Here is a 21,197-nt window from a genome sequence, read left to right as displayed (position 1 = left end):
AGCGGCTCCCTACTTTGCTTTGTCCTTAATCGTGTCCTTAATTATATGTCTATTCCCACTTCCTATGAATGCCAAGCATATTCACAACATGCTTAACGTAGGCGCGCTTCGAATGATGCCTACAATTTGGCAACTCCACTAAGGAGGATTCTTGGTCACTTATCGATTTGAGTGATCGGTATTTAATTAAGATGAGTGGATGAGACTTGAAAGATTCTTGAAATGTATTCATGTGATTAATTTGGCATTTTTTGCATATGCATTGACGTTTTAACATTGTATTTAGGCTCGCCTCGTAGGAAAAATTGAATAACTTGATCGCGATCGAAAAAACAAAGGCACCGATTAGAACTGCCGTGGCAGGATAGAGTTTTCCGTGACACGGAAAAGTTTGCCGTGACGCGGCAGAGTTTGCAAGACGCGGCAGAGTTTGCCGTGACGCGATGATTTTTACTGTGGCACGACAATTCTTGCCGCGACGCGGCAGTCTTGGAATTTTTACTGCGGTTCTGCTTTTTTTCTCATTGTTAGCTTCCTTCTATTTTTCTAAAAAACTGTATGTGTTCTACATACGTTTTAGCCCCGGGAGATTTAAGCTCTATCAACCCGAAAACGTTCATGACAATAAGGGTTCATCCGAGTTATTAAATCCACCAAAACCATGGAGTCGAATGGATTTAATCACAAACTTGCGGAGCCGACCGTTGGCATACACCCTCAAGGGAGGCTGCCTTGCTAACGCGTCCAAACTCTTAACCATGGTACCCTTTTGACACCAAATAAACCTGACCATAGTGGAACATAGAACTTGACCATAGGTTGCGAACTTCATTGCATCACTATGACTACGTGCCTTATGTGTGTATAATTGATTGTTTTGATCCTAACCTTAATGACCATTCTTTGTCTATGGTGTTGTTTTATTTCATGACTAACGAATGCCAACGGACCATACTTACTTAGTAATTAGCGCAAACTCTAAATTTGACAGTAACCTAAAAAAACGCACAAACCAGAACCTGGAGCTGATTACCGTGCCACGGTAAACTCTGCCGCACCACGACAATCAGCGCCGTGTCACGGAAAGTTGTACCGCACACGATGCTTTTTTTCGTGTCACGGCAGTAGTGCCGTCCCACGGTGCCCAGGTTTAAGTTCAATCAATCCATTTTTTAGTCTTCTGTGCTATTTTTGGTCCTCGCGTCAATCATTTTGATACGTTTACATGTTTAGCCATGCGATCATACCACGAGTCTTATAACATCACTTAATCACTCACAAGTCAAGTATAGTCCACACACTTTTTTGACTCGAGTCGTGCACCATGACGTTTATGATCATACACTAGGTTCATGCATGTGTCTCCTTTTTTCCATCACAATAAAGAATGGGTGGAGTTTTCTTATCTATTTTTACAGAAAATCTCCTCCCTCTTTTTCTTTCCTATTTGGAATGCTGAGTCAAACCATTAAATGAATTTGTTTTATTTCATAGTACTTGGTCAAGAAGCAGGGTAGATTGGTACGATTTGAGTCACTGCCACAACAAACTCTTATACCTAAGAGGCATACAAGGAAACCACCACAATCGTCTCCATGAAGTTCATCTCCATCACCATCTCATGTTTACTTTCAACTCATTCCAATGGCCACTAAGGAAGATATTGAGGGCATTCACAAGTCCATCAAGGCACTTTCTGCCATGATGCAAAAACTCACTACCCAAGTTTATAACATGGAACAAACCAGGTCACTGTTGCTGCAGTTGACAGGATCAAAGAGCAAGTGAGCAAGATTTCTGAGAACTTCACCTATGTGGAACAACCTTCCACTTCTTTGGCCATAAAGTACAAACTCCCAGAAAATTTCTTCACTACTGATATACCAAAGTTCAAGCCTACTGACAACCCAATGTTCCATTTGAAGGCTTTCTTTACAACTATGGCTCTTAAAGGACTAGATGTAACACTCTTCCCTACGGTGTTCCCTCTCTCCTTAGAGCATGCTTGCCAACAATGGTTTTATTCACTAGATACTAAGCACACTTAAACTTGGCAAGATGTCATTTAAATTTTTATGAATCGTTAACATTCAAGCTAGAACTTCTGAACGTGAACTCTCCATTCTCAAACAGAAAGAGAATGAAGGCTTCACCGCTTACTGAACAGGTGGAGGGAAACAGCTGCACTCTTGGTGGATCCTCCCAAAGAAAAGAAGATGGTTCGTCTCTTTATCCAGAATTTGACTCACAAGTATAGGAAACATCTTAAATTCTTGCCATAGAACACTTTTGAAGTTGTATAAGATATTGGCATCAATATTGAGGACGAGCTAATAAAGACTGGTGGTAGTAACAACAGCAATAACACTTGGAAAAACAAGAAGAACGACCTTCCTTATTCTTCGTCTTCTAAGCCCGAAAATACTACCAACAACGTAAGCCAGGTTGATCTCAATGAAGTCTTAGCTCTTGATGCTCCATTGCCCAGGAAAAGGAGAACTTACACTCCTTTGGGAACGACTTATGATGTTACTTTTGATCGCCTTTACAGTCAAGGTTTGATCACACCTATTGGGACATTTCCAAAGCCGAAACTGAAGAAAGAAGTGCCAAATGGAACCCTAATGCTCACTATAAGTTCCACCAAGGAAGAGGTCACTCTATTGAATAGTGCTGGAATCTGAAAGATGCCATTCAAGATTTGGTTGATGCTAACAAACTTTCTGTCCCTCTAGGCGGCAGGAAGTAGTGAAGACAAGGCGCACCACGAGTCCTTCTGCAAGATCTCATGATTTCTTTCTTTATTCATTTCCCTTTTCCCCATTTTTGTCTAGCATAGGTTATTCCATTTCTGAGTTTCTGTGTTTCTGTTTGTTTCATTCACCTCTTTCCATTAATAAAATGAGCATTATTCCTTTTTTTTTACCATTTAAACACATATTCCATTCTTTTATTAACCACTTTGAGGCTCGTCTAACGTTTGGCCTCATTTATTCAACCCACATTCACCTAACCTTGGGATGGGAAGGTGTGTAACTTGTGTAACACTCAAAAGCAAGTTCAAAAAGAAAATAAATAAATAAATAAAACAATGTCTAAGTGTTATGTCTTTGATATGAACACGTCTCGAATTGCGTCTCTCATCGAGTGCTTGGTACCGTGCCTGAGAAATATGAATGCTAAGTGAGTGATGGGTCGCATGACTCGAGATTGCCCACATTGATTCAAAAGAATAAAAGACCAAAAATTCAAAGGAAAAACGAAAAAGAAAAAAAAATTCAAACAAAAAAAAATTCATAGCAATAAAAAAAAATTCATAGCAATAAAACTTGCGAATTTAAATTTCAAACACACAATTACATATCTTGGGGGGCTTCTCTCGGGTCTTGAGCCTTTCACCCTTTCTTTTATAAACCACAAGCTTAACCACGTTACAACCCTCAAAAGACTTCTTTGAGGTTTACACATACTTGTGCGAAGTTCGGTTAGAGCTACGTTTGGCCTGACTCCTCACGGATACGTAGGCAACCTCACATCGAGGTGCGACCACATTCATATTCATATCCATGTATGATCGAGTCAAAAAAAATCCAATGCTCATCCTTATACATCTAAAGCCAGACTTGGGGGCTTGAACTCACATCACTTAGCCTACCCAGCCTAAAGAGTCACCATCTCGACTCTTTTCACATCTCTTTCCATTACCATAACCTTTACAATCTCACCTTAATATTACTTTCACACACTTAATTCACATATGAAGGGCCATATCCTCCTACCCTTAGGAACCCCTTATCATGAAATCTTGTTACCACACCACACATGCTTCACGACAGCATCCAGCAAAGTCATCATCATTCGATAGCATTATCACAAATGTACTTAGCTTCCTGACCTAGGTACATTTATCAAGATTCATGCAAGATGTTCTTAGCTCCCTGACCTAAGTAACATTCACTATTGCATACATTACATATCGTGCTTAGCTCCTTGACCTAAGAAATTGTCATTGTTTCATGCATTACTCAACAATCACCATTGAATACGTGCTTAGCTTCCAGACCTAAGCGACGTTCAAGATTGTTTTTTCATACACTATATATGATGCTTAGCTCCCTGGCCTAAGCAACATACACCGACAATAAACTACGATTATATTGTGCTTAGCTTCATGACCTAAGTTCATTAATTGATCATGTCACATGATGTAATTGTCCTTAGCCTCCTGGCCTACGAACATTCATCATGCATACATTATTTTTGAAGACGAGCAATTCAATTTGATAAGAAGAAAATCTATGCGATTCATCTCTTTGCTCATCGAGGAGGTTCAAAACTTCTTCCTTTTTTATGTCTTTTCTTTTGGGGTAGTTCAAAAACTTTTTCAAAATAATTATCGAGGGAAGTTCGAAAACTCTTACTCCATTTTTCATGTCTTTCTTTTTTGGGAGAAAGTCAGTACCCTCCATTCATGACAAAATCCTCCACTCATAACAAAAAATGACGGAAATTTTTGCATTTTCAGTTGTTTGTGTTTGCGCACACTCAAACTATGTATATACACACACAATCACAGGTCATACACATGTCATGTCATGTCATGTCAAGTCAAGCTTGGTCAAGTCAATCACAATCTATACGAGTCCTTTGGCAAACCCCAATTTGTAGGTCTTGAGTACAACCCACGTTTGAGGATAATCGAACCATCTACAGCCCACGTTTGGGGACAATCGAACCATCTACAGCCCACGTTCAGGGAAAATCGAACCATCAACAACCCACATTCGGGGACAACCGAACCATCTATAGCTCACGTTCGGGGATAATCAAACCATCCACAGCCCACGTTCGGAGACAATCGAACCATCAACAGCCCCACATTCGGGGACAATCGAACCATTAACAACCCATATCCGGGGACGATCGAACCATCTACAACCCACGTTCGGGGACAATCAAACTATCTACAACCCACGTTCGGGGACAATCGAACCATCCACAACCCACGTTCGGGGACAATCAAATCATCTACAACCCATGTTCGGGGACAATCGAACCATCCACATCCCACGTTCGGGGACAATCGAACCATCTATAACCCAGGTTCGGGGACAATCGAACCATCTACAACCCACGTTCGGGGACAATCAAACCATCAACATCTAAAGCCCACGTTCGGGGATAATCGAACCATCATCATTCATCAAACACTCAGTGATCATCTCAAGGCGTGGAAGATCACCATTCAGTAGGCTGCTCGAGGCGTGGGAGTCTACCACATGTTTCCCGAGGTGTGGAAGCTTGTCACCTTTTATCTAGTGGATCGCTCGAGGCATAATGGTTCACAGTAGAATTCCCGAGGTATGGAAAATTATCATTCGGTGGATTTCGTGAGGCCTAGAAAGCTACCAAACGTGTTTGTTGCCATGCACTAGTGTCAGATACATATTATATATCTTCACTCTTTTATCTTTGGAACTAACGCTTTTATGCAAGTATCGGTGTATACAGAGTGGTTTAGGATCGCAAAACGTCTTAAATTGTTCTTCGTCCCAATGGACTACTTTAACTATCGTTTTTAAAACTTACGTTTCTAAAACTCGGTCAAAGTGGGGGCTTCTGTAGACACCTAAAATGGTCTCCCCAAAACCAAACCCAATGATGAACAACCTTTCACCGCCATTATTGGTTGGGTCAAGTATTTAATCTCGGGAGTGCTTAAAATCCATATATATTCATTCAAACATAATCAGTCCAAGCATTTATTCAAACTTAGTCCAACCCTAATTTTAGCCCAAATCCTTTTTAATTCATTTCGTGTTATTTATTAATTAAGCCCAATTAATAAATAATAAAACCCTAAGCCTGAAATAAGTTCGGAATAGCTGAAATGGCGCCTAATTATCCCGTGCTTAATGCTTAAGAAAAAGATAAAATGAATTTAGACCGAATTCAGGAAAACTAATTTGCCGCGTCACGACAAGTTTTGTCGTGTCAAGGAAAATTGCATCGCGTCACGGTAAGATGTACCGTGTCACGGAAATTTTTGCCGTGGCACAGCAATATTTAGGTTTAAATTCTTCCCGGCGCTTCAATTCTAAGGTTCCGTACCTTACCCCTCACATTTTCTCTATAAATTCGAAGCTGATTTCACCAGTTTCGGGGCATCAAATCATTCTCTCTTTCTCTCTTATGCTCTAGCCTTCCCTATTCTTCCACAATACATCCCCTAAACACTCTCCGGAGTCCATACTTTACCCGAGGTTCTAAACTTAAACCAAGGCGTGAAAGGTAGAACTGTTTGAGGGTTTGGCCCCAAATCAACTCTAGTTTAATTTAATTTAATTTTCATTATTATTTATTATTTTCCTTAAAGTTACTAACAATTTATTCATGATGTAGCGATTTAAAGAAGCACGGAACGCGAGTAATTAATTTACTTATTTACTCTTATTATTTTTCTTATTGGTAGTATCATGATTAGGCTTATTATTATGATTTGATTTGAGTAATGTCTCTATGGTTAAATTGCTTCCAATGTTGATGTTTATTTTTGTTATATTTATTGATCACCATATTGAATTTTAAAAGGAAATATGTAATTGAATATAATGCCTAATAAGATAACTTGGATGACTGGTTTAGGTTCCTTTTTAATCTTGTTGCTTAATTAGGTGATCACAATATTTTAGAATTATATGTTGCATTAACATTCAACCAACTTAGCCTAATAGTAGTTTGGAGCAAATTGAATCTTTGTTTGCATGCCTTTGATATCGTAGGAAATACTTTTCACTATAAGAATCGAGTAGAGGCCAATACGGGCGAATGTGACTCCATGACTCACTTTGTACCATCATCCCCAATCCTCCTTTTATGGTTCCGAACCATATGGAGTTAGTAATCTTATGGATTATGAATGGGGTGTAACCTTCACGGGTCAATCGTTGTTGCTTATTGTTAACCCTTAATCATGATTATCTTATAATGATCCGTGAACGGTTTACAAGTTCCTAAAAAATTTGTTAGCGGCTCCCTACTTTTCTTTGTCTCTAATCGTGTCCCTAATCGTATGTCAATTCCCACTTCCTATGAATGTCAAGCATATTTACAACATGCTTAACGTAGGCGCGCTTCGAATGACGCCTACAGTGTATTACTACTAACTTTGGCCAAGTCAAAGGTGAGAGGATACTTGTATCTTGGTTAAGTGGCTTCTTTCATGTTGACATCATTTGTGCTTATCCTCAGGTGATTCACACTAGAGTCTTTAACAAGACTATACAGAAACTTTTTGACTGTTGTTTGGTGTATGGCTCTAATGATGCTAGTGAAAGAGTGGATCTATGGGATCAATTGAGAGATATTGCTGGGAGGTGTGAGGGTCCTTGGATAGTGTCTGGTTGACAGAATAGGTAGTGTGATTAGTAGTGGGGAGATGACTCCTTTTAAGGAGTGGCTTTCTGTGATCTGCATGACATGGTGCAAGCAGGTGCTAGGTACACTTCGACAAATAAACAACTTGGGGAAGCTAGAGTTTATAGAAAGATTGACAGGACTCTTATTAATCCTGGGTGGATTAATAGTTTTCCTGGTTCTTTTTGTTCATTATAAATCTGAGATGTGGTATGATCATTGCCCTACTATTGTTCATTTTGAGGAGCAAGTTTTTTTTTTTGGTCCTAAAGATTTTAAATACTTTGATATGTCGGGTAATCATCCTTCATTTGATAAATTGGTGAAGAATTCTTGGAGTGTTAGTGTGAGGGGTAAGAAAATAGTTGAAGTGGTTACGAAATTAAAAGAAGTAAAAAAAGCTTTAAAAGCTCTTAATAGAGTTGAGTATTCAGAGATTTGGGGCTAGATTCCTTGGGGTTAAAGAGGAATTATTAACTGTTCAGAAAGATATCCAGCAGGACTATAGTAACCTTGAGTTGATTGAGAAAGAAAAGGTGTGTTAGAAAAGTTTGCCACTGTGAGGAAGGATTATTATGCCTTTTTACAGCAAAAGGAAAAGTTGAACTGGTTGAAGCTAGGTGATGATAATACTGCATTTTTTCATAAAAGTATAAAAATTCAGGCTTACAAGAAGAAAGTGATTGCTATTACAGATAAGGATGGGAATTGGTGTAGTGATAGACAGCAAGTGGCTAAAGCTTTTGTTGAGTATTACAAATGTCTGCTGGGAACAGACTATAGGTGTGATGTGAAAGTGGATCAAATTGTTGTTCATTGTGGTCCTGTTGTTATTGGTGAGAAGGGTAAGTTCTTAACTGCAATGTTCACAAAAGATAAGATCAGGAAAGTTGTTTTCAGTATCCCTGGTGTTAAGGCTCCAGATCTAGATGGTTTTAATAGTAGCTTCTATAAACAAGCTTAGAGTACAGTGGAGGAGGACATTTGTAATGTTTTTTTACAGTGCTGTGAGACGGGCAAGATTCTGAAAGAGATTAACTACACCAACTTGGTTTTGCTTCCTAAAAGTGACCAGCCTATTTCAGTTACTGATTTTAGACCCATTGCTTGTTGCAATGTGATCTATAAACTAATTACAAAGCTGATTTGCTCTAAACTTAAGAAGGTGTTGCCTCATATCATCTCTTCTAATCAGTTTGGTTTTATTCAAGGAAGGAGGATTGTCACAATATTTGCACAGTGCAAGATTTAATAGGGAGATATAATAGGAAAAATGTTCCTCCAGGATGCATGTTTAAGGTGGACATTAGAAACGCTTATGATTTTGTGAATTGGACCTTTCTGAGGGATATGTTGATAACTTTAAATTCTCTTATCAGTTTGTTAACTTGGTTATGGAATGTGTCACATCTCCTAGCTTTTCTTTGGTGATTAATGGGGAAGTTCATGGGTTCTTTCCTGGAAATAAGGGCTTGAGATAGGGAGATCCTCTCTCTCCTCTTTTGTTTATGATATGCATGGAGTATCTAACTAGACTCTTACATAAAATTGGGGATCATAAGGACTTCAAGTTCCATCCTAGATGTAGGGGTGTGAGACTGAATCATCTAGTCTTTGTAGATGATCTTATTGTCATGAGTAAAGGAAATACTGGTTTTGCTTCTTTGCTGATGAGAGGATTAGCAACCTTTGCTTCTACTTCTGGTTTAGTCGCTAATGGAGGGAAATCGAATGTTTATTTTTGCAATGTGGATCAGGATGAGAGAGAGGGCATTAAGAACATATCTGGCTTCCAGGAAGGTTCTCTTCCTTTTAAGTATCTTAGGGTAAAATTAATGCCAAGAAACTTTCAAAGGATGATTGTAATGTGCTGATTGACAAAATTGTGGCAAGAATTAAAGCTTGGGGAGGTAGAACCATGTCTTACACTACTAGAGTGGTTTTGGTGAATGATGTTTGCACTACTAAAATTCGGCCAAATTGTGACCGATTTTTTACGACCGTCATAAAAACGGTCGCAAAATATGAAATTTGCGACCGATTTGTACGCAGTCGCAGTATTACGATCGTTTTCAAAGCGGTCACAAATTTACAACCGTTTTTGGGCTATTAAATGGCCGCAACAGTGTTATTTAAAAAATAAAAAATAAAAGTATCAAAACTCACCCTAACCCTAATTTTTTTAGGCGCCACTTTTCTTTCTCTTTCCTCTTCTCACACTTCTCCTCCTTCTCCTTCTCTTTCCTCACACTTTTCCATTCTCCTTCTCTTTCTCTTTCCTCTACTGATCTGTTTCAGAATGAGTAGTCCCCTCTTCTCCGACAACGTTGGTGGTATTGTTGAGTCCGGAAACTTCTCCCTCACGATCCATATTTCTCTTGGTTCGATTCTCAAGTGGTGGTGTTAAAAAGTTCATGGTTTTTAAGGTCAAATTTACCATGAAAACTCTAAATCTAGACTTTTTATGGTCGAATTTGGCCTTATTAAACCAAATTCGAAGTGAAATTCAAAGTCAATTCGGGGTTTGAGGTATGTTTTTGTGTTTTTGGTTGATTTTTGGTTTCATTTTTCATTGCTTTTTGTTTCATTCTGGTTGATTTTGGTTAATTTTTGTGGTTTGTTTTTAGTTTATTTTTTGGGTTTGATTTATTGTCTGGTTTTGAGTTGATTAGATTTTTGGTTTGCGTTTTTAATTTGATTTTTGTGGTTCGTTGAATTCCAATGTTGATTTTTTTTTTGTTTGATTTTTGTTATTTTTGGGTTTGATTTTAGTTAATTTTAGTGGGTTTAAATTTGTTCGATTTTCAAGTTTGAATTTTCGTTAATTTTGTTTAGGGTGGGGTCAGCTTTTGTGGTGGCTGGTTGGGTTTTTCGGGGTGGACTGGAGTTTTTGTGGTGGTTGTTGGAGTTACCGAGAGTGCAGGTGGTGTTTTCGAGGTGATTGGGTGGCGTTTTAGGGTGGGCAGTGTGGTGGGTAAAGGTGGTTTAGGTGGGAAGTGGCGGTCGGTGGAGTTGGCTTGGGAAGGAAGTGGTGGTGGGGCTGGCTGTGAAGTATAGGAAGTGGGTGTGTTTTTTTCTTGTTTTTTTTTGTGTTTTTTAAACTTTTAGCGATGGCCAAAAGCGGTTGCTAATTTCCATAATTGCGACCGCTGCTTAAACCGGTCGCAATTATTAATATTTGCGACCGTTTTCCATGCGGTCGTTGAAAATAATAAAAACGGTCGCAAAAAATCTGCAACCGTCAACCAATCATAATAATTTCTTTTTGCGACCAAGTGAATAACGACCACCCCGTTACGACCATTGACGGTCGCAATTATTTTCAGCGACCGTTTTTGCTATTTCCAGTGACAGTTTGAGGCAGTCGCAAAAACCTTAATGTTTAGTAGTGATTCTTATGTCCTTGCACACTTATTGGGCTTCTCTATTTGTGCTGCCTAGGAAAGTGTTAGAAGGAATGATGGCTATTTTTAAAGAAATTTCATCTTGGATGGAAAAGCTATAGTAGAGTTCCTCTTATTGCTTGGGAGATCATTTGCAGACCCAAGAAACAAGGTGGACTAGGAGTTCAAGATTATCTTTCTTAAAATGTTGCAACTATGGGCAAGTACGTGTGGGATATTGCCATTAAGAATGAAAGTCTTTGGTTGAGATGGGTTAGTCACCATTATATTAAAGGCATAAATTGGAAGAGAGTTGGGTGCCCTGCTCAAGCTAGTTGGCGATGGAAACAAATATAGAAGATGAAGGAACAAATCAAGAATGGCTTTGTTGGCAACATTTGGCAGCATTATGCATCTGGCTATACAGTTGCATCTGCTTATAAATAGTTGCAGAACTCTAATCCAAAAGTTGCTTGGTGTAATTGGATCTGGAATAGATTCAATATACCTAAACATCGGTTTATTGCCTGGATTGCAGCTTGGGGGAGATTGAGAACTAAGGATAAGCTGAAGCTGTATGGTGTAGTAGATGATGATAGTTGTCCTTTATGTGGTACCTGTTCATAGTCTAATAAATCACATTCTTTTTTAGTGTGATTATAGTCAGAAGCTGATGATGCTACTACAGGACAGACTGTAGAGAAGAGAACTTCAGTAAAATGATAGCATGTAATGAGTGGTGTTAGGGTGCAAGAATAGATTCTAGAAACAGGTGTGCCAAAGTTTTTGTGCAGGTTTGATCTATAATATCTGGCGGCAAAGGAATGAGGCCATTAGGGGAACAAAAATTCCGAGGCATGAAGTTCTTGTAAATAGGATAGGTTTTGATGTGTATCATAGAATTTGTAGTGTTAGTTTTAGTAAAGTTAAGGCTAGAGACTTAGCTTGGCTAAGGGGCATTTGCCTAGGGGATTAGTATCCTCAGTGTAATGTTTGGTTTGTGTGATTAATAAAATCTTGCCTTTTCTCAAAAAAAAAAAAAAAAAAAAAATGACGCACTTTGTGCACTAAAAAAATACCTTGGCTTGCGTGACACACGCGAAATGAGACATTTTTGGTAATTTTTTGTCAATGTTGACCTCAAATAAGATCTTCTAAGAGCAAGTTTTGGCATAGAAATCGATGATGTTTTCAAAAATTATATAATTTAACGGTATTTTTGACGGTAAGTGTGAAATGACGGTGAGATCTAAAAAAAGGATTTTTTAGATTTTACCACTAAAAAATAACCCACTTTTTTTGTGGTATTTTACAATAAAAATTTATATGGGTGGTAGTTCAAAAAGTGGGTTATTTTTTAGTGGTAACATCTAAAAAACCCTTTTTTTTTTTTTTTTTTTTTTTTTTTACACTGAGTTTAAATCCAACTCAATTTAACTATGATTTACATTGATTAAATTTGAATTGGGTTTGTTGATTTGGAATTAATTCAAAAGTCCTAAATATTAAGATTATTTATTTATTTATTATTAGTCCGTATTATTAAGTCGAATCAACCTAATTTCCGATTAATAGAGACTATGTGGATTAGGATATTTGAGTACGTACAGTTTCTAAGATATGAATGAAATTTTACATCTTCTTACATTCCATCCCCATGAGCTTATGACTAATTCAAAAGAAAATTATTATAAATTTAATTTTTAGTATCCCGTCAAAAAAAATAAAATAAAAGGTACGAAGTATGGAGTATATGACAAAGATGTAAACGTACGTGTATTTGGAGTACATGTAAGTGTAATTCTTCCCTACCTTAGAATAAGATTACTCTTATGAAGTGTGATGCAATTATACTCTTCAAAATATGTATTTACATATATACCCTCATTAGTACAAGTTTTTATTAATGAAAAGTGTATAGACAATTATACCTTAAAAATGTTTATTTACTTATTTTCTATCATTAATGTTAGTTGCCTTGGACATTTATACACCTAAACATAGTTGTTTACATAACAACTAAATTTGCGATTTAAGGTCAAACCAAAACAACTTTCGAATATGGCTAGATATGACGCGCGCGTTAGCTGTCCTAGTAAAATAAATAAAGTTTATGTACTTCACTCCCAATACAAGGAAAAAAAAAATAACCTAAAGAAAAATATTTATTACACTCTGAATATGAAGATAACAATAAACATTCCTCTTTAATCACCACCTCCATAGAAGGGAAAAAGAAAAATATTTATTACATTTTACACCTAACAAAATATCATCACCATTGAGCCTCCTACTGTCCAATTTTGCCAACCTTTGCCTTGACATTGACATCTTATCAATACTCAATAAACATGCCCCCGAGCTAATTTAGACATTGAAGGGTTTTCTCGGACACACCTCCAAATTTACATGCTTATTTGTGTAGGTGCTAAAGCCATTTAACGCAATACCATCAAGTCTTCGTCCACTTTAGAAATGAACCTCATTCGAGGTGATTGTTTTGATACTAAAACAATCATGATTAGTTGATTATGTATTACTACTATTTCGTTTTCCCGTTATACTTTCTTCGTGTTTTTCTTATGTGAAACATACATTTAATCTGGGCATTACTAATATAAAACTTTGACCAATAACATTTTTAATTATTACTCATAAGTTAAAATTATAGCAATTGAATATTAATTAAACTTTTCATTGAGACGATTTCAAGAAACACCCATAAAACTATAATTTTTTTATGTATAAATCATTAATATTAGTCAAAATAGATTAAATAAATGGTGTAGACTTTCACTTTAAAAAATACAGCCAGAGTATTTAAGAGCATCCATGATAAAAAGCTACTACCTTTATAGTTCAGCTTTGCCACATCACTACTATTGTTAAACTATATGAATTTCAATCTATTAACTTCTCCAATGAAAAGCCACAAGTACCAATAGATCCCACATTTGACATGTCAATTATCAAAACAAAAACGTTAAATACTTCGTTTATGTAATCCCAGTTAAGCTACTTGCATTGCTATTAGACCTGTCAATCGGGTCAGTTAGGTTGGGTTTGAGTCGGGTCGTTTCAGGTCACGGGTTATTTCGGATCGGGTTACTTCAGGTCACGGGTTGAGAAACGCTCAACCCTAACCCAAAGTTTCAGGTTTGGGTCAACCCAACGAGTTTAGAACAATTTTTTATTTAATTTTTTTTTGGCTAATTTTTAGTAATTTCTGATTCTTCAAGCTTACTTTGCTATTTTTTTCCCCACATTTTTAATCGAACATCTTCACCATATCATTTTGGATTAGCCATTACATGCTACATGATTTAAACTGTCATCATTTCACCAAAGCACATCAATTCCTAACTAATAAAAAATGATAATAAAATTAAAAATAAAACTTTTAAACATTCCAAAATTTAAGGAAGAGGCTAGCATTATTATATATGTGGAGTATAATATCACTTGACATAATATCAGTAGACATACATATTAATCAGTGGCATGACAGTGATGTGGGTTGTGTATGCAATTAGTGTGGGTCAATAGTTGGTGTAAGAGGTGATTGGTGTGGATTTGAGTAAGGGTTATATAAGATAGATAAATGAAAAAGAGATTAAATGAATGTCCGATGGTAGACAAACGATCAAACCTAATCAATAAACTAATATTAATTTTCAAATAAATGTTTTTACTAAAAAAAATCCATAAAATTGGGTCAACGGGTCGGGTTTGACCTGCATATTTACGGATTAAACGGGATCGGGTTAAATCGGGTTACGGATAAAAAAAAGTTGTTCAAGACCCACAAAAACGGGTTGGGTTCGGATCGGGTTTGCGGATCGAGTCAAAAATTGACAGGTTTAATTGCTATCATCGTTAAATGTGAAACTACATATTTTTATAGAGCTACATAGTTTCATATCTGATATATGATTCAAATATTAAACGGTTTTTGTGATTTTTTGAGATTTTTTGTTTTGAGATTTTTTGTTTAATTATTAAACAGTTAGAATTTATCCCCTAAATACAAATTTCTAGCTCCGTCACTAAAATAATGGAGTATTTTAAAAATAAAAAGTAAGTATAAATCTTACTCTCATCTCCACCACATTCACCACCTACCTCGAGTCCATTTATTAAATTATTGGTTGGTTTAATAAATTACGTGCAATTCGATCTTCATGCCATACTAGTATTTACACTACAGTGCCGATGTCAATGCCCCATATCTAGATTCTAGAAGCTCATTCATTGTTTGGTGTTTGACGATTAACATCTCAAAACAATCGCAGCCGTTGGATAAACAAGGGACTCTTCCTGCTTATTGACCATGTATAAACACTTTTAAGACAACGCACCTACTCCGTAATATTTTGGGATTATTTAATTTTGCACGGGCTGTATTACGTCACTTCGTATCCAATCACCGTTTTGTTTATACGGCCACTTTATAAAAGTTGTATACACAACTCACACAAGTTAAAATTTGTTAACTTGTTCTCTTCAACTTGTTTCAAATACTTATTACGAGTAATTATTTCTTAATAAATTCAGATCACATAAAGAACATTTAGATCAGATCATATAAGAACTTTTAATTATCATTTACTTATTATTAAATATCGTTAATTGTGTATTAAAAAATTATGAAAATTACATTTTGAAAAGTTCATAATGAAATGAATCTAACAAGATCCATTTTGATAATGTTTTTCTTTATAGATTAGTATTAAAATGCGGTCAAAATTTAGTCAAATTATTAAATAAGATCAGAGCAGACCAGATAATAAAAATTCAGATCAGACCTTAATAAAATCAGACCGGATATACTTGTTTCAGGTGAAGAGAACAAGTTCTAACTCATATGAGTATATAAATAATTCTAGTTTTTTTTTTATAAAAAAAAAAAAAAAAAACCTAATTAATTATTGCTTGTGATTTATCGGTACTTAAAATTGTTGACATTTATCTACACCAAAAAAAAAGTGTCAACATTTATAATTGTTTCATATACTAACTCCGTTACTTTTTAGTTGCAACAAAGAAATTTTTTATAACTCACAAAAAATACCCTTCAATTACATCTAAAAAGTAACGGAGGTATTTTGTAGTATCTTGTTAAATTTATTTATTTTAATATTACAATTTTAATACTCTCCTGTTTGTCAATATATTGCTTTCACCATAATTATCTTTAGTTGCACATTACTAAAAAAAAATATGACAGTTAAATATTACTCCTTCTGTTTCATAATAATTGCAACACTAAATACGTATAAAGTTTAGAAAAATTATAAGGTAGGGTTTAGAGGAGAATTTTTTATAATATAAGTACACTACCTCTATCCCCATTTTGCCCTATTGCCAAAATGTGGGTCAAACTTTAAAAACTTTGATCATTAATTCTCGTAATTCAACAAGAGCTAATATAGTCGTTAAGTGAGATTTTGTTTGATTCGTCTCAATATATCTTTTATTAATATCAACTTTCTTATAATTTTTACACGCATGAAAAATGGAGATATGAACGTTTTAACATATGTCTTGGAGACCGTAGTAGTGTAACTATGTAAGTGTAGTTGGTAGGAGAGAGAAATAATAAAACATTTGTAAAAGTAGGATCAGTGGGAGAGAGAAATAATAAAATAATAGTGGGTTCTTTCTAATTAAATGTTGGAATTATTATGAAACGGACATAAAAAAAAAGGCGTTGCGATTAGTACAGAAGGAGTAATAAATTACTCATTGATCGAGACGAATTAAATAAGAATTAAGCCAACATGACTATGCATATTATTGTTATGTTTTACTTTTACCTATTGAAAGTAATTTATAAGATTCATCACTTTTAACTAATAAACGATAATTTATACGTTTTTAATATATAATTTATAAGAAAAAATGCGAAAAATCCCAAAAAGTTAGAGAGAGAAAGAACTTTGTTCTTATCCCACCGCTTATAGCACCGCCTTCCCCATCGCTCCCTTTCTCGCCGGCATCTGGCTTCTCTTCTCCTTGCAGTCGCCGGCGAGCCCTGTAACCCTTTGTTTGCTTCATCCAACTCTTAGTTTCTTTCAAATAAAGAAGGCCAGGTGATTTGGGTAAAAATACCCATGTCACATGGCCTAATAAAAATGGGACACGTGTCACCCCATGACAGGTCCAATAAAGGTCATTCACCAGTTGACATATGGCACTCCAAATCAGCAAGGAAAAAGGTGGCCTTTAGGGCCCAATTCCTTAGACTGCCAAAAAACGGCGCAACCCATCAGTCCTAGGTTTCAGGTAACCTAGGACGGGGGCACAAATTCCAATGACCCTATAAATAGGGAGATTTACCTCACTTTGAAAAACAGATTCAATTTTTGAAAACATTGAATTCTCTCACCTCAAAGAAAACACTTTATCTCGGAATCCGAGAAGATCTCACTTTACTTTCTGCACCTTTTTACATTTTCCGTACGTTCTAACTTGATCGACGAAGGCGGAACTCCACCCAACCAGAGGGTGTTTTGCAGATACAGGCGCCCGAAATCCAGACTTAGTGACGCAACACTCCCGAGGGACACAGAAAACCCCGAAAAATTTGGGGCCATCTGTGGGGAGAGTACCTCTAAGATGGCTTCATAACAGTTTGTACCGCGTCCTAATGAGACACGGCCTACGGCCGAAGCTGTGATCTATTCAGAGAGGTCGAAATGTGTGTGGTCGCTGATGGGTCACTCAGAACCGACGCACCTGTCCCAAGGAAAGAAGGGAACGGGGCGATGATCAAGCTTGTTTAAGTAAGTCATCCGGACAGCCGTCTGGAAAACACCAAGCAGCGGAAGGCACAACCCCAGTCACTCGAGACAAACTCATGAAATTCATGACAAGTTTCAAGGGGGAGATAACGGACCTGATCAACAAGAGGACGGCAGGCTCCAAAAAGGGTCAGTTGGCCAAGAAGCCTTCTCTCTCTAAGAAGAAAAAGCCAGTCAGGAACTGAGAACCCACTCCGCATCCTAAATCAAAGGAGGGGAAGCAGCCCTTGATTGATCTTTCCAAGATCCGATTACCTAAGACAAGGAAGAGGAAGGTCATCCGGCATGTCCAGCCGGGTGGCTCAAAGAAGACATACTCAGATGCTCGGTTCCTACTCGAGCAGAAGAGAAACCAGCAACTGTCTGAGTCAGCTTCAACATCGAGCTACCCAGACAGCTTCCAGAATACCTCAATGAGGTATTCTCAATCTTTATGAGAGAGTCAGTCAGGCGGCCGTCCGTCCACACTAGACCTCAGATGATTCATTCGGCCCCGTACGTGCCTCAGCAGCCATAAATGTTGTATGAACAACCTTGCTTGCAACCAACCTTCTTTGGTGGTCAGACGGCACAAAACGTCCAACCCCTGGACTGGCAACTCCTTCTGCTAAAACTTAGCGAACAACCTTTTGCGTTCTCTAGGGAAATAACCGAGGCGGCACAGCCGACCAAAGTTAAAAATGTTTTGGTGGGTATTTATGATGGTACCACCAACCCTAAAGACCACCTCATAGCCTACACCAACCTCATATATTTGCAGGGGTTGGATGACGCCACCTGGTGCCGATGCTTCCCAACTACATTGAAGGGCATCGCCCAACAACGGTTTGGCAATTTTCCAGCCGGTTGCATCAATAGCTTCAAGACGCTTGCGTTCTTGTTTGCTTCTAACTTCTCTATGAATATCGCTGCCAAGAAAACAAGTTTTGACTTGGGTGCAGTGTAGCAGGGGGATAGAGAAGGGCTTCGGTCATACGTCAGGCGGTTCAATTTGGTGAGAATCTAGATTCAAGGGCTGTCTGGCGATGTGGCTTATACAGAGTTCTTCAAAGGTCTGAAGGGCGGTCGACTTTTAAGTTTGACCTCGTCAGAAAGAGGGTTGCCACCCTCTATGAAGCTCTGATGGAGGCAGAAGCCTATATACAGGCGACCGAGCTCTGCTCCATCAGCAAGTAGTCGGACTCCAAGAAGTCTGACAAAAAAGAGAGTCGGCAAGGTTAGCCGGCTAAGAAAGCTGAAGAGAGTAAGAAGAGAAAAGAGATATGGGCGGTTGAAGACTCTAATCAGTCGTCCCAGAAGAAAAAGAAAAAGTTTAAACTGTACGTCCCAAAGTACGAGTTTAACAAAGACTGCTACTCCATCCTCATAGAGATAAAGGACCATGTGACCATAGAGAAGCCCGCTGCTATGAAAGGTTCCGCCAAATGCCGGAACAAAAACAAGTACTGCCATTTCCATGAGGATATTGGCCACGACACCAACGACTGCTATAGTCTCAAGTGGTTGTTGGACTGTCTAACTGATAAGGGGGTGTTCAAGTCATACATCTTGAGGTCTAAGGTAACCCTGAAGACAAACCCGGGCAGTCGTTCAAAAAGGATGCCCAACCTGCTAGTAGTTCGAACACAGACAAAGAGCTGATCTACATAATAGTAGGCGGCTTTACTGGAGGGGGCCCAACCATCAGGGGCACTAAGGACCATGTCAGACGGCTGGACGTCAGTTCAATTGATGAGGGCCAAGCGTATACTGACACCTTCCATGAGGTCATCATCACTAAAAAGGACAAGGGCAAGGTCCGCCGACCGCATGATGACCTCATTGTCATTGAGTGCAAAGTGGCCAACTAGAAGGTCGGTCGGATCCTCATTGACACCAGAAGCTCGTCTAACATTATCAGCTACAAGTGCTAATCAAACCTGTAGTACAAGCCCGGCAGCATGCACAAGGTTTCTCACTCCTTGGTTGGTTTTAGGGGTGGGGTTGTGCACCCAGTCGGACGGATTGACCTATCCATCCGGTTGGGGGAAAAAGGAGAGGACCCCACATGGTAGTCCGGTTCTTCGTCGTAGAAGAGCTGACTGCCTATAATCTGATATTGGGTCGTCCGACTCTGAATAAATCCAAGGTCGTCATTATTCCATCCCTCATGTTGTTGAAATTTGAGAAGGATTATGGGTCTGTTGGCTCCTTAAACGGGGATCAGAAGACAATTAGAGAGTGCTACCTCTCAGACGTCAAGCCCACGGTGGTCACAGCCGACCAGGGTGAGGAGCCAATAGACCTTGATGATATCAAGGAAGCTGAGCCTACTTTAATAGCAACCAACAAGAAGAGAAAGGCCGACAACCTGGTGGCCTTGAAGAAGGAAAAGCAATAGCAATCAGTGACTGGGGAACGGTCAGATGAACTCCATCCCCAGCCGGCTGGTGAGCACATTGATATTGCTTTGGACAACACACATCCGGAGCGTACTGTTAAGGTGGGGACAGTTGCTTTTGCGAAATTGGGTGCAAACTTGCACAATTTGTTGAAGTAATTCAAAGATGTCTTTGCCTTTGAAGTGGAAGAGATGTCAGGCATCAGCCCGGATCTAGCTGTCCACAAGCTCGCTGTGGATCCCAAAAAGAAACCGGTTAGGCAAAAGAAAAGAAACCACAGCGAGGAGAGAAGTCAAGTAGTAGCCGCCAGAGTGAAAAAGTTGTTAGACACCAGGTTCATTCGGCAGTGTCACTTCCCATATTGGGTTGCAGATGTTGTGCTTGTAAAGAAGCCGAATGGTACCTGGCGCATGTATGTTGATTATACTGATTTGAACAAGGCATGTCCAAGGGATAGTTATCCCCTACCAAAAATCGACAATCTGGTCTACTCTACAGCCGGACATGCTTTGATGAGCTTTATGGACGCCTATTCAGGCTTTCACCAGATACCCCTGTGGAAAAAATATCAAGAGAAGACGGCATTCGTCACTGATCAAGGGTTCTTCTCTATATTGTGATGTCGTTTGGCTTAAAAAATGCACCTGCTACTTTCCAACAATGATTAATAAAGTCTTCATTAATCAAATTGGGAGGAATGTAGAGGCGTACATTGATGACAGAATAGTCAAATTCAAACTACAGACGGATCATCTTGCTGACCTCCGAGAAACCTTCACCACACTCACGCAGCACAAGGTCATACTCAATCCCAAGAAGTGTATCTTCAGTGTTGAGTTTGGGAAGTTTCTCGGATTTTTAATTGATCAAAAGGGAAAAGAGGCCAACCCAGAGAAGATACAGGTGGTCATTGACATGGAGTCACCACGCACTGTCAAAGAAGTTCAGAAGCTAACAGGTTGTCTGGCGGCATTGGGGAGATTCCTTAGCCGGTCAGGTGATAAGTGCCTCTATTTTTTCCAAGCTAACAAAAGGAAGACTAGGTTTGAATGGAGGGGATGATATTAAGGCGGCCTTTTAGACATTGAAAGAACACTTGCACTCTTTGTCGAGGCTTGTTAGCCCTCTGCCAAAGGAGGCGCTTTACATGTACTTAGCCGTCTCAGACCATGCTCTCAGTGATGTTCTCCTTGTTGAGAGAGATGGAACCCAGA

The 21,197-nt window shown here is 38.3% G+C and overlaps 1 long non-coding RNA gene across 1 annotated transcript; it reads left to right on the top strand.

Moving 5' to 3' along the window:
- Positions 1 to 9,625: 9,625 nt before the first annotated feature.
- On the top strand, positions 9,626 to 11,850 carry LOC110698057. Its single transcript, XR_002506648.1, has 2 exons — positions 9,626 to 9,945; positions 10,858 to 11,850. It is a non-coding gene; the product is annotated as an uncharacterized LOC110698057 (long non-coding RNA).
- Positions 11,851 to 21,197: the final 9,347 nt, after the last annotated feature.

Source organism: Chenopodium quinoa, unplaced genomic scaffold, assembly GCF_001683475.1.
Source record: "Chenopodium quinoa cultivar QQ74 unplaced genomic scaffold, ASM168347v1, whole genome shotgun sequence".
NCBI classification, from domain to species: Eukaryota; Viridiplantae; Streptophyta; class Magnoliopsida; order Caryophyllales; family Amaranthaceae; genus Chenopodium; species Chenopodium quinoa.
This window is presented reverse-complemented; position numbering and strand designations above follow the sequence as displayed.